Genomic DNA, 19,493 nt, shown 5'->3' with positions numbered 1-19,493 from the left:
CGTTATGTCTGTACATAATTATAGCTCTACACTTAACTTAAAATTTTCAAAAATCGTTTAACAAGTTTTTTAATATCATTGAAAGTCATATATTTAAGTTTAATGTTTTTTTTTTTCATTGCAGGTAAAAATTGCTACAAAAACTCCATGCTTGGTAAGACTGTATTTTAAGAACCTACTGTTGCATCAAAAAACTATACATTCAAATATGCAACACACCAAAATAACGTGTATTCCATCTAATGTATAACGGTAGTCATGCCGTTTGAAGAAACATGATTTTTGAGTTACCGAAATCCTATATTTCCTTCTTTACGCGCCAGTCGTTTCTTCTTTTCGCAATTCCAATTCCAATTGGAGATTCCAAGCGAAGCCTGGTCCTTCTCCACCTGGTCCTTCTCCACCTGGTCTTTCCAACGGAGTGGAGGTCTTCTTCTTCTGCTTCCCCCGGCGGATACTGCGTCGATTACTTTCAGAACTGGAGTGTTTTCGTCCATTCGGACAACATGACCTAGACAGCGTAGCCGCTGTCTTTTAATTCGCTGAACTAAGTCAATGTCGTCATGGGTATATCTTATACAACTTATCGTTCCATCGACTGCAATATTGGCCGTGGTCAATGCGCAAAGGACCATTTATCTTCCGCAGAACCTTTCTCTCCAAAATTCCTAACGCCGACTCATCAGATGTAGTAATCGTCCATGCCTCTGCATCATATAGCAGATCAGGAATAATGAGTGACTTATAGAGTTTAGTCTATGCTCGTCGAGAGAGGACTTTACTTCTCGATTGACTACTCGGTTCGAAGTATCACCTGTTGGCAAGGTTATTCTGCATTGAATTCCGAGGCTGCCATTGTTGTTGCTGGTTGCAAGATAGACGAAATTATCTACGACTTCGAAGTTATAACTGTCAACATTGAGGTGGAAGCCAAGTCGCAAGTGCGACGACTGTTTGTTTGATGAAAGGAGATATTTCGTATTACCCTCGTTCAAACATCAAGTACATTTGGAGAAACTAGTGTTTTATACAGAATCAATAATTATGATTTTCGTAAATATTTGGCTTCCGGAAGATCTTTTTAAGTCTCCAACAATAATTTGCAAGCATTCCTAAGCTCCTTATCCCCTGTTAGCGCTTTTCCATTAAGTAAATGTCCGCAGCAGCCAAACTTGCCGGAAAGTAATCCAGATGAGAGTCCAGCATATGTATTTTTAAGTATGTACATATTATACTCCTAAACTTTATATGATGTTATAAGTTCATTTACTAAGCCTTAGTAATTTTCTGATTTTGGACAACGTTCACAAAACATTTCCAGGCAAATTTTTCTTGATCATTCAGTTTTTCGTCAAAGCCGTCTTATCCGTTATCAGGTGCCATATTTGTGAACCTACAAATCTATCCGCTTTAAACTAGGAAATAATATAAATTAGGTCATCTATAGAATTGAACAGTCGTACTATGTACATACCATATGTACAATATGAAAACTCGTGATCGCCGACGATAGCATACATTCGTTTTTAGTGCTCCATATCTTCGTAGCCGTCTTTATGTTACAATTGGACAAGTTTACTTAATACGGAAAAAATCTTAGGCATTTTTATAGCATTCCTCATGCATTTGAGTAAAAGTTGAAAAACAATAAAAAAAATTGTACAATCAGAGAATAATAGTTGATTACTCTATTAACACGCACACATACTTACTTACAAGGACATCCTGCGGGAATTTGCTTCGGTAATATCTATTAATTAAAGCCAAGAGATGTGTGTTTGACAGGTAAACGTTTGAGCTCCGGCGTCTTGTTTAAATTTGTCATGAAAGTCGGACAGGCTTCTTTTTTGAGCTTCTTCTAACTGCTGTATCTTTTAAAGACTTCATATTAAAAAAACAAAATGTCTACCATATTTTCGACTTGGCAAGAAAGTAATTTATGAACAAAAATCGATTTTTGGGCCCAACACTTAGAATGACCCCCTAATAGCAGTAACTCTCGCGAATGGAAAGATTTCTTGTCGCAAGCGCGTGCTTTTTACTTTCAATGCATTTTGAGGCGGCACTGTTGTCCCACTTTTTCAACAACAGATTTCCTACAGGGTGTGTATGCGTATGCATGTACCGTTGTCTGTGTGCGCAGATTACTACAAGCATTTTAAGCCCATTACGTGTATGTTGACAATTTTTATTACGTGAAGTCATTCGCCAACAATTTTCATTCCTCAACATGCCTTTCTTACGCGTGTACACGTACACACACACATACAAGTATGCATGTAGGTGTCATAATCCTATTGTGTTTGCGATTTGTCAGCAGGCCTACTATGACGTGACAGCAATTGACAAAACAATGCTGCAGCGCCGATGCACTCGATCGATTGGCGGCTAAGAAATTCCTTGGAATTTGAACGGCGTTTCGTTATCTAAACCGGTAAAATATTAGCGCTTGCAGCGCTTGATTGATTTAAAGCACTTAACAGCGGGAGAAGTATTTGTAAGCGTGCGAGGCACTTGAAAACCATTCTTAATAAAAGAGTACATATTCTATAATGCGTTAGTTTTGCGATTTAAATTGTGATTTTCTGTATTTTAGTTTAAGTTTCTTCTCTTATGAGTCGTCACTTGTGAAGGAAACTATCTATTGCGAAATGTGGGTGGTTTTGTAGTCGCCACTTTAAGAACTCAATATGCCGTCATTTACATTAACTCACTGTTCCATCACAAGGAGCTTGTAATTTTCCGAACAAAGAAAATTTTTTTAATTTAAATTTTCAGTATGTTTGCTCTCCTCATATCGAACTACCTTTTCGCGTATTTTTCTATACTACGACTCACTCTCAATGGATGCTATGCAGAGGGGGTGCACCTACTCTTGACCTGATTGTCATACAGCGTTCAGATTAAGAAGAGGCTTGAGTATATCATTGCTGCGGAATGACTGGATTTCCGATGATGATGAGGAAAGCGAGGGATATCTATGGAGCAGCAGGCTTCTAGACGATAAGGTTAGGTGTAGGTGGCAATAAAGTGACGACTTATAAGTACATTCGGGACGTTGGGTTTTTTGAGGATAACCCAGACTTAAGATTTTGTCTGAGTCTGGGTTTTCGGTTCACGGGGCATGTATGAGTGGTGTGTATATGTGATGTCTGTATGGGCTCCAACCTCTGGCCACCAGTCCAGAGCTGTTTGGAAGCTCAACTGGTAGTATTTTCGGCTAAGAGGTCTGACCGGAGACCTAATTCTGGTATCACGGGGAGCAGGAGCCCCTGGAGTTCGCTCTAACCTGCTCATGCGGGCTGGCTTTTCGGGGAGTATCGTGGTGGTTGTGGTTAAAACCCAAATGCGGGAAGAACTGACACTTTGCTAGTTGAATGTGGAGTTGCATTGCAAGCGATTGCCGGAACCAAAGTACGGCAGAGATTTTAGATGGGCATCGAACCCTACCAAGATGGTTGTTGTGTCCATTTCACGCTGCCATTTGGTACTAAAAATACCTGGCATTTTTCAGGCGCTGATGTACGCATTTGATTTGATCCGCTGTGCTTTTGAGCGCCGTGGGGTAAGGCTGTCGTCAGTAGGCGCCCACGTTAAACACACCGGACGTTGTACGAGGTGTGTTCAAACATTTACTGGAGTTTTCGCTTTTTGATTATTTATGCATTTGTCTACATTAATGTTGTCGCCTTTAAAATAGTCTCCATTCGATATTATACACTTATGCCGGCGCTTCTTTCAATTGTCGAAACACTTTTCAAACCCGAATTTTGGCAAAGCCTTTTGCTCTTTCAGCATGTTTTTTTAAAACGACGGCCCTTTAAGATTACTTGGAATTAGGCAAAAGACACACCAAGCGCCAGGTCTGGCGTATATGGAGACTGGGGCATCGTTATAGTCTTGTTTTAGCCGCGCACAAGCAACAAAGTGTGAGCTTTTAACAAACGAAAATCCAAAAGCTATAGCGTATTGTGTGTTCTTTTGCACAGAGTAAGCAAACGAATTGTATTCACTGCTATTTTTCGATTGTTGCTGGAAAACAATTAGCGTCATCGATGCAAACTTAGCCTCTGGACGTCATTCTCGCGCCAAAATATCAGTATAGTATGAAATCGTAGTCGTCATCCAACAAATGAACTGCACGAGCAAATGCAAATAAACCTCCCCCGCCGATCAAACAATGAAAATATGCAGAGGTGCGAGCGTGCCGCCAATGAGTGGCACCGCACCAACAACAAACACAACAACAATATTTGCAATAACGCAGCCCGGACTGCATCATCAACAACGTGCCGGTCTTTCCCCACCCAAGTCGCGCACTCCATTGCAGCGTAAAAATCGTAAACAACTTAATCGTCGGCGCGCACTCACACTCAAATCAAACTGCAAGTGTATGCATGGATGTATATGTATGTGTGTAACCATAGTAGTTGTTGTACCGTCATCGTAAACAATAATAACGGCAATGGAATCATCGGCCCATCACAAACACCAAAAGTGACGACAACTACAGTCTGTGCATCAACAGCGGCAATTGGCATTCGCCTCGAAATAGCCACACATACATATGTAGACGCTTGTCTACGTGCATACATGCAGACGTAGACATACATATAATTGAAATGTCTGTATGTGCTATTTATTATTTATCACGATGTTTGTAACACTCAAAAGAAGACGTCAGTATAAAAAGTATATATGTATGTATACTCGTATGTACATATGTATGAACGATCAGCGTCACGAGCTGAGTATATTTAGCAATGTCCGTCTGTCCGTCGGTATATGTATATGCGAACTAGTACCTCCGCTTTTGAGATACCGTTCAGAAATTTTACACATGTGTCTTTCTCCCTTAGAAGTTGCTTATTCGTCGGAACGGCCGATATCGTACCACCATGGCATTTAGTTGCCATACAAACTGAAAGTTCGGAATCAAGCGCTTAGATGAAAAACTGTTTCATTTCAAAAGATATTTTCACACAATTTTTCATAGAACAGTATGACATGTCTGTCTGTCCGTCTGTCGGTCGTCCGTCCGTCTGTTTGGTATATGTACTATATGCGAACTCGGCCATCAGCTTTTGATCTGAAATTTTGCATATGTCCTTTTCTCACCAAGAATCAATGGCGCAATCTCCGAAGATATAGTTTAGTTATGTAGATATGTATGAACAAACATATATTCCTACCGAGTGACTTGATTTTGATTCTGTGTTTTAGATGAATTTTATACCCTTTTTTTATTAGGGGAGAGGAGCATCGAAATCCGGAGTGCGGAACTTTAATCCGCTAAACCCAACCTACTCCCAACTCAAGACTCTTCCACGGAACCACCAGATAAGATATTATTTCGTAGCAGTAACAAGTCATTTTATATCTCCTCTATAGCACGGACGGACTGATGTCTGTTCTGCTGTAACTGTTTTATTTTAGTCATGATGGAAGTTGCCGCTTCACGAACAGCTTGCCAGTTGTCAGAGGACTGACACATAAATGCAGTCAAATTTTCCACCGTTAAACTACCACCTAGTGCAGTTTCTAACTTTTCCCTTATGTTTAAAAACCGAGGACTATGCAAAAACACGTGTTCAAAGTCTTCTATGGACTCCGAACATAAAACAATACGGGCTGACGTCTTTTTGAAATGTTTATAGGTAGCCTTTGACGCAACCATGCCCGCTTAATATTTGGGTCAGGTGGAAATTCAGGTCCCCATGTTGTCTAGTTATCTACACATGGATCTCAGGTATAAGTCTCTGGGTCCACCATATAATTAGGCTCTCTCTTTCCTCTCTTTTTTTGATTTCTGTAATTGGCGCTGATAGCTCAAATAATCTCGTGAATTCGTCTCCCTGCATGTCTATTGGCGGCATACTAGCAAGTACTTCATCTGCTTCGCTAGATATAAGTAGCTCGTAAAGCACTTGTTACTCTCATTTCTGTGAGTCTATGTATCGCATTTATTGGTCTTGTATACGCTTTTATGTCTAGTGCCAATATCCATACTGGAGCAGCATTACTGAGCGCATCGCTTTTGCGATTAACAGTCGATGGCTGGAGCGCACACAGCCTCCATTTGTCATCATTCTTGATAAGGCACTGTAAATCTTCTTAGCTTTATTTGATGTATATGCCAAGTGCTCCTTGAATTTCAGTTTGGAGTCCTTACCCTTAAATTCTTCAAGTGTGGGTGTGAAGTAATCGCACACTCTCCTATAGCGAGAGTTATTTGTTCCTCAATTTTCCTGGTGCTTATGAGCAATAATTCTGTTTAGTGCTCAGCCATTTATGCATTCATTACATTTATTTTGGAGGTCATCATACAGGAGATTCCATAAAAGATGTCCTACCACTGAACCTTGTGGTACTCCACTTGGAATAGGGTAGTTCTTGGTGCCTTCGTTGATGTCGTAGATCAGCTTTCTATTTTCAATAATTGGTTTTTCTACCCTAAAAAGGTCCATCTGTATATGCGCCATCTAGTTTCTCAGTTTTTGAGATATCGATCAGAAATTTTTTGAGTCTCTTTCTTCCCAAGAAGCTGGTGCTCATTTGTCGGCACAGTTGTCATACAAACTGATTGATCAAAAAAAAGTTGTTTTTATTTTACAAGATATGTTCTCGAAATTCGGAAAGAATTATTATTATTGTTCTATTACGCTTTTAGAATACGTACATACCTATATTTTTTATAAGAAATGCTCCTGTGATGGGTATTACAGACTTTCTTAGGTTTTCAATCAATTGATTGTACCAGTTCAAAACAAGTAAGTATAGTATTTTGAACCCTTCTGCCTAAGAATAACAACAAGATAAAAGCGATAAAAGCATATACCTATGTATACATACATATGTTATAACTACTTACATATGTTATAACTACTTACATTTGTATGTGTATAGAAAGCAATAATGCCTGGAAATGCAACCTTGTCTAAAAGTGAAAACAAAAATATCAACTCAACACATTATCTAGAAAGTATACGAGTACGCACCACTTAGCCACACACATTAATCTACATGATATAGCGACTGGTTACACGTAAAAACCAGGTACATACAAGTTCTATTGAATATTTCAGATTAGCAACTACAAAAAAAAGGTGAAAAGATAAGACATTCGTAACACAAGAACCAAAGGATAATGAACTTCGAAAAAGGACTAAACAGCACACATGCGTGCTCAACATCGAAATCTGCTACCTACTGATCACTCTCAGCGCTCTCTGCCAACGAAAGTGTTTATCATACTCTTAGCACTTCCAATCAGCGCGCCTATCGCTCTCTGCTGTTGAGGCGCCAGCAGCGCTGATCATCAACACAGCATACAATCACAGTACTACCGTCTATTACTTGGTTATGCCCATGCTTAGGCTCATATCAAGATTTGTTTATATGCTTATATGGCTACATAGTTGGCGGAGTGTGTGTAGCTGCGCTAACCTTTTCACTTATTTTTATTGCTTTATTTACTTTTTTCATAATATGTGCCTTTGCCTTAGTATATGCATACATATGTATTAATATTATTGTGGTTGTTTCAAACCGCTGATAGCTGGAAATGTTTTTCATTCATGATTTAAAAAACGTCACAACGTTGCGATTCGTGCGCGCATCTGACCGCGTGCGCTCTCCAACGCGTCACGAACAGCGCGCGTCGATGCGGCGCGATTTCGAATCGCCTGTCTGTTCAGTCGGTTGGTTGTTCATTCATGCGCTCACGCTTCGCACGCTCACGACGCTCTCTTACGTGTGGCGCTCGGCCGTTCACTCACATATGCAACTACATAAAAATACATGTTGTTGGATACCATTACGAGCGCCGCTGTTGTTTTGATGACGACTTGAATGTCGCTGGCGGCGATGGTGTGTTTTAATAGTTTCCTATGATATGAAGTAGCGTTTGCATACGCGTTACTACCCCGCGCGCTCGCATTTTGATTCGGGCAACTACTACATTGTATTCTTTCATTATATTCATATCCGCGCTGATCATTCGCTCGCTCGCTGCTCAAGCACCAAGTATGTTCGAATATATGTAGACATGTATGTATGTATGTATGTACGGTAGGTCGGTCGGCTGCGCCACTACGCATTGTTTCGGCACAACATTTGCTCAGTCGTTGATCGGAGCATGCGATCGGTGGTCGGAAAGCCGCATGTTTTGTTTATAGCAGCGCTTGTGCTTGTGCAGTCGTTTTTGGGTAAACCCACCGTTTTCGCAAAAGCTTCGTCTTCCTTTTGTTTAGTGCGATTTTTCTAAACGATTCTGGCGTTTACGAGTGCTTCGTGTAATTCAAAAGCAACCTGCGCATAATATTGTTATAACGCAAACGAAAAATTCTTCGCATAGCCGCATTTTAGAGTTCGGGAATCGCATACGTATTTCAACGTCGGTTCGGTTATGCGTGCTTTACAATTCTTCGTATTTCTATATTATTGAAGAGAGCCAATTTGAAATAAAAAATAAAAAATAAAACAAGCAACAGTGAAACTAAGTGAAAGACAAAATAAATTATCATAATACGATTAAAAACAAACAAACCGCAACGAAGAGTCACACGTCGTAAATAGACAACAACAGCAAGCCGCCTTAATATACACACACACACAGACGGGCTGTGTAGCTGTAACTCATAAAACGCGTTTTGGCGGTATTTTGGTATTTACGGCGTTTAACGCAGCGCCATACTTGTGTGCGTATGCGCGAGTGTGTATGCGTGTGTGTGAAGAATGTAAGAGAATTAGTGAAATACCAGCTTGTAATTACACCACAAGCGCAGCTGCGCAAAGCATTGCTAGCTGTAGCAAATCTAAAATCTATTTAAAAATCCACAAATCATCGCTTAGTGTTCTCTCTAAAAGTACTTTACGAATTTGTTATTTTTTTTTAAATTTTTCAATCTGTTGATGCGATCAAGGCTATTCACTATGCAGCGGGCAGCGCTCCGCGACCGGAAGTTGTGGTCGCGCTAACGTGCGACCGCTCGAACCAAGCATCTGTGCTCGCAGCCGCCGGGCGCTTAGCCTCCAGCGTCAGATGGGCAGTTCGATCTGCATATGCTAATAGCATATCAATCATATGATAATGAGCAGCAGCATCTCTATCTGTGCCACAGCGTTTCAATTTGTGTATGCGCCGTTTGTAGATTATACTATATGTGTGTGCGTGAGTGTGCGCGTATGTCCGTGGAAAATTTACGCGCGTGAAAATTATTGCATCAACAAAGTGCTTAATATCAGGCGAAAATTATTTTCATTCGTCGCCCGTCACTTTGCACGTGTATGTGAATTCATGTATTCCAGACTCACATGTCACAGAAGCACATAGTGTGGTTGTCTGTATGTTTGTGTAGATCTTGCAAGTAATGCAAATATGTACATAAATACAAATAACTGTGATTTTTTTTATTTTCTATTAATGAAGCGTAAGTTTGTATACACGCATATACATAAATATGTACATATGTATATTTGTGAATTCGTTTCAGTGTAAATCGCCATAAATTTGTTTGCTACTCAACGACAAAGACGCGAAATTCTCGGAAAAGATTGCGTAATTTAAGTGGGCTAACAAAGCTACATGTAGAAAAATATACTCGAAGCAATAACTTCAAGGCGGATTTCACCAGTGCAAAAAGAAAGGTAATGACGCAACTTCGCAATACAACTTCTATATATGTACATACATAAGTATGTAATGCAGTAATGTTTTTCCACATCCGTATCCGGCGCTTACAACTTTGTGATCAATGACTCATTGCTGCGTTGTGCTATTGGCGCTGTTCAGTAGTTCACAAACATTTCTTTACATATACATACATATGTAAACATATGCATATACATTTCTGTATGTATGTATGTATATTCCTATGCTTGGTTGTATGTATAAGTACGTATATACTAGATACATACATATGTACGTTTGGACTTTTGATTCGTCAACAAATGTGTTTACTTGTTTTGAAATTTCTGGATTAAGCAATGACTGTGGCATTTCCGCGAATTATTATTATTATTGAATTCTAAGTGCTTTATCGAATTCGCAGAATAGGCATGTACTTTGCTTATTTTTTTATTTATTTATTAACTTGCATAACTATGTAAATTATATAATTACTAATTAAGTTATTATTTTTTATAGTAGTTGTGGTTATATTTTAGACCTGCTTACAGATTCAAATAGTTCTCTTTATCAATATGGCGCTCTCTTAAGTGGTTGCATGAGCTTCACGGCTTCAAACAATTTTTTTTTGTTGTCTTATCTAATTCTATAACATCTCTACAATGTTGTCCTAAATACTCAAGTTGATCTGAATAATAGTTTTTTTAGATATAGCTTCGAAAAGTTGCGTGCTCAAGGTCAGCTTAATAGGTACCTAAAACTGTAAACGCGTTTTTCCTGAAATTGTGTTTTCAAAGTCGGTTGTCAAGATTTCTCGCGAACTCATTGAAATTTTACAAAGCTCTTCGAGATATAGTAACTTACAAGCTCTTGAAGGATTATTTTGTTCAATTACAAATTTTTAAAAATAAAACAAATATGTTTTTTTTGTTTATAAAATCTTCTGCCGAAAATATAATTTTCACATTTTCTTCTTCTTTCTTATTGGCGTGGACAAAGCTTACGCGGTTATAGCCAAGTTTATAACAGCGCACTGGGCGCTCTTCCTCTTCGCTGCTCTGAGCCAATTGGAGATTCCAACTGTAGTCAGGTCCTTCTCCACCTGGTCTTTCCATCGGAGTGGAGGTCTTCCTCTTCCTCTGCTTCACCCCGCGGATATTCTCAAAGCTGAAACGTTTTAATTTAATCGGACGACATGACCTAGCCAGCGTAGTCACTGTCTCTTAATTCGCTGAACTATGTCAACGTCGTCGTATAATTCGTACAGCTTATTGGTCCATCGAATGCGATATTCGCCGTTGCCATTGCGCAAAGTATCTTAAATCTTCCGCAGAGCCTTTCTCTCGAAAACTTGTAACGTCAACTTATTAGATATTGTCATCATCCATTCCTCTACACCATATAGCAGGACGGGAATAATGAGTGATTTATAAAGTTTGCTCTTTGTTCGTCGTGTAGAGAGGACTATACAGAGTTATTCTGGGTTGGATTTCGAGGCTGCTGGTGTTAATATTAGTTCCTAGATCCTATGACTTCAAAGTTATGACCGTCAACACTGACGTGGGAGTCAAGTGACGAGTGCGACTACTGTTTGTTTGATGACAGGTCTTCCCCTAAATCACTACCAGACCCATTTGCTTCGCTTCCTTTTCCAGTCTGAAGAAAGCAGAACTAACGGCGCAGTTGTTGAGGCCGATGTTGTTTGATATAGAATGGCTCGGAAATCTCCTTCCCGATCTTAACGGGGCTCTTAGTATTCGTCATATATCAAAGCAAATATGATATGAAAAAAAAAACAAAAAAATCACGTTGACAAAAGTCTACAAACAGAACAAAAATAACATATTTTATTACAAAAATTTTACTTAATTCTAGGTATTATTGAATTTTAGCTCTTTAGATTAATTGTCTGTGACCATAATAAAGCAGTCAACCCTCAAAAATTTTATCCTTATGCTTTGGATCTTTATCATGTTGGAAGATTCCGCTGGAAGATCCAAATCATCCAGCCATTTAGCAGAAAATTCCCTCACCGATACCAAAATCATCAGCATCATGAGCTGAGTCGATTTAGCCCTGTCTGTTGAGCTGAAATTGTGCACACGTCGTTTGCTCTTTAAAAAGCTGCTCATTTGTCGGAACCGGAATCAAGTGCTTGTATGGAAATCTTTTTAATTCGACGAGATATTTTCAAGAAATTCGGCATAGATCATTACCTGAGGTAATTTTACAATCTCCGAAGAAATGTTTCAGATCATATCACTATAGCATACAGCTGGCATACCAACTAAACTATTAAATACATGCCCTTATATAGAAAACTTTTTTATTTGACTCGTTGTCTTCACGAAATTTGCCACAAATTATTGTCTAAAATAACGGTACAATCATATAACTTTCATGCAAACTGGCCGATTAAAATTTAGACACAACTGTGAAAGGCATTATAGCTTCCGAAGCCGAAGTTAACGTGTTTTCATGTTTGATTACGGTGATAACGAATTTTTTGTTTCAAAACTTCAAGCAAAATGCAATTGAATTGGAAACCGTAACAGAGGCTCGCATTTCAGTTTCCTATGTTTTTGTTCTTCTTAAAGCAAATTGCGCGGCGGTTTATAGTGCTTGCAGCGGGACAGTGTTTTAACAATATGCTGCCTCATCATTTCGGCCCGTACGAGTCACCTTTGACACTCGCGCACTCAGTTGTAAGCAAATACCTCGCATATTTCGTGTAGTGTAACCTATATTTATAGTATTTACTAAGAAAAAAGTCACTTTGAATTTCTCTCTAAAACGAGCCCAAACTATTTAGGTCACGATATGTTTTACAGCAAATAAAGAAACTCAGCAATTAAGCATTAAATAAAGCTTCCAAAAGCCACAATTTTGTTCACCGTTCACACTTCATTATCATATCAACAACAACAACACCACCACCAGTTAAGAGACAGTGCGACCAGCTCCAACACACACGAAATACGATACGAGCATTCGGTTGGAAGTATATATATTACATGCCAGTTGTGCATATGTATGTATGTATGAAGGGCGCCTAAAACCAAAACAAAGCAACAAATGCCGAAAATCATTATATGTTGTACATATGTATATGTTATATGTTTATAAATGTAAGTACATGTATAACTCTGTGTATACAGTTTCCAGCACCAATGCATTGTGGAAGTAATTGTTGACGAAACTGCAAATATTAATTATTGTAGAATGTCCCAAGTGCATTTAAACATGCACATAGAATACATACATGTGTATGCATACGTACGTTCGACTTTTGGCAATGTTTTATTATTATATTGGTTTTTTTATACCCTGAACAGGGGATAATAAGTTTGGCCCGAAGTTTGTAACACACGAAAGAAAATGTTTCAAATGGTACATCCGCAGAGTCCAATTTTCGTTGACTCGTTCAAACATTGCGACTGGCAACTGACGAAAGACACGCGTGATGTTTTGCTCCGAGATCTGAATCGAAGCGGGATCCGCATAGACTTAAGACTTTACATATCCCCACAGAAAAAAAAGTCGAACAGTGTGATATCACACGATCTTAATGGTCAATTGACCGGCCCAAAATGGGAAATTAGCTACTCACGGAAGTGTTCTTTCAATAAATCCATTGTTTTATGCGATATGTGCGAAATAGCGCCGTCTCGTTGAAACCAAATGTCGTCAAGTTCACGTGCTTTAATTTCAGGCATCAAATAGTCGGTTATCATGTCGCGATAACGGTCGCCGGTTGACGGTTACGTTCTCACCGGCATCATTTTTGAAGAAATATTGATTGAATATTCCACCGGCCCTCAAACCACTCTAAACGGCTGTTTTTTTCGGAATAAAATCACTGCTCTTCTCTTCATGTTCCTCTTCGTACCAAATGCAGCAATTGTGCTTATTTATACATATACACCCAACTCTTTTTTTACACGGTTTCTTTTTACACGGATTTGAAGTTACACGGTTGAGAAATTTTTTTTTTTAATTTTTAATCTACTCCGGTTTTTATATCACTGTCTTGTAATTATATTTATTTTTACCACACTTAGCACCATTGCTGAAATGAACATACATGGTAGTAACTGGGAAATCCCTTTATTCGATAACCCTTACCTACACATTTTGTTCGCATGATATTTACATTGCTGAAATGGATATCTCCAGCGATGATACCGACTTTGGTACAGTTCGTCACAAACAATATTGCGCTTGTTTTCAAGTAGCGACGAATGTACAGTGTAAATATTTTTTCCTTATTTTTTCTGTTCTTAGTTCTGGATTAACAGATTTCTTTTGTTTTTTGCTTAATATACCAATTTTTCACCTGTATGAATTATGTATTTTAAGTTTTAATGCTCAATAAATTGCCGTATGAACATACAATTTGTATGCATATCTGAATTTTTATAGTTTTCAACATTTTTTACACGGTTTTTGGAAGTAAATATTGTTCTTTATTTAATCTTACACGGGTTTCAGATGACATGGAACGTATCCCTGTTTTTCTATAGGAAACGCCTCTTTTTTTACACGGTTTTTTTTACACGGATTTCTGAGGAACGTACATATCTACCGTGTAAAAAAAGAGTTGGGTGTTCAAACTTACACATTGAGCCAGAAAGAGGCCTCATCGCTGAACAAAATTTGGCTCGAAAACGTCGGATCTTCTTGGAACTTTTCAAGAGCCCAAAGAACGAAGCGATGTCGCTTGGGAAAGTCGAGCGGTTTCAGTTCTTGCAATAAGCTCTCTCTCTCTTTCATTTCGAGTCCTCTGCTTCCACCGGACTTTGAAACCCTTGTAAGATTACTATGAGAGTAGCAAAGGCGTTAACTTGCTTAGGCTCAATGTTTTTCCGATTCTTATGTTGTAGTATTATATTCATTTCCATTTACTGTATCGCAAAAAAGCGAAATTAAATAGACCTTTGGCATAGAAAACTCACCCCTTCGCTTATGTCTCGCTCACTTTTTTTGCATCTTGTAGGTTTGTAGAGAAGGGAAAACAACAACATTACACAATTAATGAATTAGCATTAATTTTTTCGATTGTTCTAATATCTACACACATACATACATATGTATGTACATATTTACATGCGCTATATACTATAAATGTCTATTTTACACCATCCCTCTGCTCCTTACAACGGTGGCGCCACCCATCACCAGTTTGCTGAATGATGTTGCCGATTTCTGCCCAAACGTTCGTTTGTCTGTTCGCTAGTATGCCAGCGCCTATGCTTCATAGCTTCATACTATGTACGAGTATTCTTAACGATTCTCGCTGATTATATTTGCTGCGCAGTTGTAGTCCAGCGCAGCGACTTCAGCCAATACAGAAGAAGAATAATAAAATAAAACAAAAAACTAATAATATGAATAATATAAATACTGTGCAACAACAACAATAGCAAGAACGACAACTATGCGCATAAATTGGAGAAAAACAACTGCCACAACAACAACAACGTTTTTATTTGCGCATTTACTTTTCTATGCTACATACATGTACATATGTAAATATGTACATATGTGCATGTGTTTGCATATGTGTTTAGAGAGGCGGTGCGTATACGTTATACACTGAAAATCGCTTTACGCTCACAGCTGAGCAGCTGTACACATACGCTGCTGACGAAAAAAACATACTTATGTATGTACATATATGTATGCTTGTACTTTTATACAGACCCCAGGTACTTATGTATGTACATAAGTATGTATGGTATATATCGCTGAAAATATATAGTATGTATAAATATACATATTTGTATTATCCATTTGTTTTTGTGTATATGAGGTGTATGTGTGTGTTGGTATGTCTTGCTGCCACAAATCACCTTTCTAAAAGCTAGTAACTAACTAGTTTTACAAATATGCTTGTTACTGTATATGTATTTATGTATGTATATAGTAAATGTTAATCACACTTGCATATACATATGTAAACATTTGCAAATGAAATTCTTCAGCAGAAAACAACAGTGCAAAAAAGCTTTTCTAAGAATGTGTGGCACCTATTGCAGAGAATGCTGCTGCTGCGAGCTCTTGTGTGCAAGCGGCCTCATTGGGATCACATCATCAATAGCTGCTGAAACAAAATACATACTTATGTATGTTTGTACATATACTTCACTCCACATACATACATATACATACATACATATGTACATACACACATATGTATGTATGTATGTACGTACAGCATGTATTTGAATGCTCTTTCTTTGCTTTCTAGCTGATTTAATTTTTTAAATGCGCAAAATGTCTTTTCGCTCAATACTTTTATCGCCAGCATTCTCCAGTTGCGACCGTTGGTGATATACATATTTATATGTACATACATATGTATATACATAAATATACATACATTTATTTACATATGCTCAAGCGTTATTATGTCAGCCGATTCAAACACACAGGCAAGCATACCCTGCAAAGTGCTCGGCATCCCACCCAAAAGCATATCAAACCTGTGGACCGGCGACAACCCACTCCAGCGTATATAAGTATGTATGTATGTAAGTGATTTACATACATATTTATGTAGAAACACATGCAAAAATGTGCGTAGTATATGATGTTTACTTAAAGTTGGCTTTGGTGGAAGCGTTTAAACGAGCAACCGAAATTTTAACAAATTTAATGAAATATATGTACATATGTAAGCATGTACGTACATATATTGCGTATGTATATCTCCATCTTAAAGAATGTTCGGCATGTCAATAACGTAAATACGTATTACGAGTTCCAGGGGGACGCGACAGGTGAATTAAGCAAAAGGTGGTTCGGTTGCCTATCAGCCACAACAGCTCGCTCTTTCCTCTCGTGTGCTCTCTTGAATTGCTGCCTTTTGATGTTTACACTTTTAGCTGGTTCATACAAGGAAACTTTTGTTGCCCACAACTCGAATTTGTTGGCGAGCGGGCGCCGAGAAAAGACGAATCGCATCAAGTTGCGCGTTGTGTTCTTGTTCGTAATATCTCCTTTTAATTTTGAAATTCTTTTAAGGTGCGCAAATTATCGAAGAACGTATTCACACGCGGACTATTTTGTTGTTCAAGCTGGAACTTTATACAGATGTATGTATACAAAATATGTCAATTTATACAAAATATGTAAGTCTGTAATAGAAATGTATATTCGCGAGCATATTTTTCATTCAATGCCCACGCGGGAGTGTAAAAATTTCACCTTCCGAGCTAGCCATGGTGAAATCCACTCATCGTATTTTATTAGATTTTGACAGTTCACACGCTAGTCCGCAATTGAAATTTCTCTATAATCTACATTATCTGCTTTATAAACGAGAGAACGACAAGAAGAGGCGAAGCGACCTTGTTTATATACTTAAGTATTTGTTCACTTGAGATCTGAACAGGTGAAGTCGTCAAAAAATGTCCAACGTGTGAACATACTCTAACGAAAACAATCTTTATGTATGAAGGAGTATGATTTGATTGCCGCGACAGCTCTTTGGACAGAAGCATGCAAACACTCTACATACATAAATATATCTCAGAATTATATCGCCGCCAACATTCATTTCAGATTTCTCTTTTATTTTGGTATTGAGCTCTTCAACAGCACTGCCGCTGGTGAGATATCGCTTCACATTTTCGCAACTCCCTTGGGTGGTTGGCGTTTAAGGGTAGCGAGCAAAATAGTATGCGCATACTTTGATGTTGTCGGTTGCTGCTCTCTTTTATGTTCTCAGTACAACATTCGAGAAAACATATTTAAATACATAAGTATGTACTTGCTTATTTTTTGTTTTTGATTTTGTTGTAAGTTGCAAGGTGATGACGCCACAGTGGCGCTGAAGTTAAGTGCGAACTTCCTGGTACAAAGAATTACATAAACATTCATATATACATATATGTATATATACATACATATATATGAACATATATATATACATATATACATATGTATGCACAGTGGCTTACATAAATACTTTGCTTAACACCTTTAACGCACAATTTGCGCATTTGTAAAGTAAAAAGACAACAAAGCCCAGTCACATATAGGATGTACATATGCATGTATGTATTGTACATACTTATTGCATTCAAAAAATGTAAGTGCCCACAAAAGGGTTTTGGTTTTTCCAAGCATCCGTAGCAATAAAACACCCATAGTCTAGTAGGAACAACCTCTTAACTTGTTCTATGGAGAATCATCATCGGAAGTAATGCATGTGAAGAGACGGGTTAACCGCTAAGAGCGACGTGATGTTAAAATGAAATAAAACATTTAAATTTGTCAAAGTGGATTCTGTTTTTTTATGCCATTTATGATTTGGGCAAAATGTCGTCCAAATGGCCGACGGCTCCGTTTGCATATCTTCACCCATTTACCCCGATGGAAGAGCGTTTCGGCTATAACACGTTGATCCTCGAGCGTTGCTGGTCGGTTGGCTTTAACCTTTGATTAACATAAGTATATATGTAGTATGTATATCATCACATCAAAGAAAATAATGTAGAGACATAAGTATGTACATAAAGTCCCATGATCTTGGCGGCTATTTGACTGGGCCATTTATTGAACAATTAACGAGTCGCCAAACTTTACACCTAAGGTGTTCACATAGAGTGTCTCATTTGGAAAGAAATAAGGCCCGATGAATGATGCCGCCAAATCACAAAAAAACAGCCAATTTTTGCGAATGCAATTGCTTTCCTTGATCAACAAACAATTTTGTTTATTCACGAAGTCATTAAGCCGAAAATGGGTCTCATCTGAAGGATATAAACTTGGGTTAGTGCAGTAGCGCAGCCCCCATCTAACGACGCAACTAACAAAACCTAAAGCTATCTCTTAAATGATCCCACAATTTCAAGCATGTTATGAACGAACCTGACTCTTGTCCGCAATACAAGGTGCGTTCCAAAGTAAACAGGTACTTTTCGAATCTAGCGCGCCCTGGTGGCGCCACCTATAAGTATGTCGACTGGTGCGTTAGAATCTGCTATCTTCATCGATTATCTAGTGAGAATTTTATGACATTGATTGGAAGTGAAGTTATTGCGTTTTAAGTGTCAGCTTGTGACCGATTGTTTGACCAAAAATCACATTTTAACCATTAACCACTCCCCGCATTCACCTGATATGGCACCGTGCGACTTCTTCCTTTTCGGAAAAATGTATTTGCCCATGAAAGGAAAGCGTTATGCAGACGTGGAGGCTATTCAAAAGGCTTGCACCGGCATACTGGCGGCCATACCGGCCAACGAGCTAAAACAGTCGTTCGATATACATACATACTTATGTATGTATGTATGTACATATTTGCATTTAACTCATTTTACCACAGATAAAAAACACTAATAACCGTATAATAACTGATCGCCACAGTATTTCGACAACAGCATTAGCATGTGATGGTTAACAACCAATTCAAGGTTACACTGCTCTAACCCAAATAAATACAAACTCCCTTAACTCATTAACATATTCAAGTATCCATACTGTTAAGCGTTCTTTCGGTATGTGTGTATGCACATATGTATATAATGTATGTATGTCAGTACATTACATTTTTAAGCGGATGCGGATGTGAAAAGCCGCAGACAGTATGCTACACATACATACATTGTGACAAAAAAGTACCCTGATATTGTAAATAACACGCAAAATTATTCATCAATATTTATTTTGTCCTCGAAACACATTTCATAAGCACTTTTTGGGATGGTTTTCATCTCCTTCGGCGAGTTTTATTTTATCTCTGCGATCGACTGAGAGCGGGTACCACTTAGCGGCAACTTCTGTTTGGAAAACAAAAAAATCACACGGAGCCAAATCTGATGAATACCGTGGTTGATTGATGGTACTCATTGCATTT

At 38.3% G+C, this 19,493-nt stretch overlaps 1 protein-coding gene across 2 annotated transcripts in view; it reads left to right on the top strand.

Annotated features, from left to right (window-relative positions):
* The window catches only part of LOC120782635 (insulin-like receptor), a 134,485-nt gene that overhangs the window by 71,042 nt on the left and 43,950 nt on the right, over positions 1-19,493 (top strand). The window contains exon 1 of one of the 2 annotated variants that reach the window (XM_040115004.1): positions 9,500-9,648. The exons of the other annotated variant lie outside the window; for it this stretch is intronic. The gene's annotated coding sequence lies outside the window, so the exon portion shown is untranslated. Of the gene's footprint in view, positions 1-9,499; positions 9,649-19,493 lie in introns of those variants that run through there. 2 annotated transcript variants of the gene reach the window in all.

This window comes from Bactrocera tryoni, chromosome 1 (assembly GCF_016617805.1).
Source record: "Bactrocera tryoni isolate S06 chromosome 1, CSIRO_BtryS06_freeze2, whole genome shotgun sequence".
In the NCBI taxonomy this organism is placed as follows: Eukaryota; Metazoa; Arthropoda; class Insecta; order Diptera; family Tephritidae; genus Bactrocera; species Bactrocera tryoni.
The sequence above is the reverse complement of the archived record's forward strand: the minus strand, read 5'-3'. Positions and strand labels throughout refer to the sequence as shown.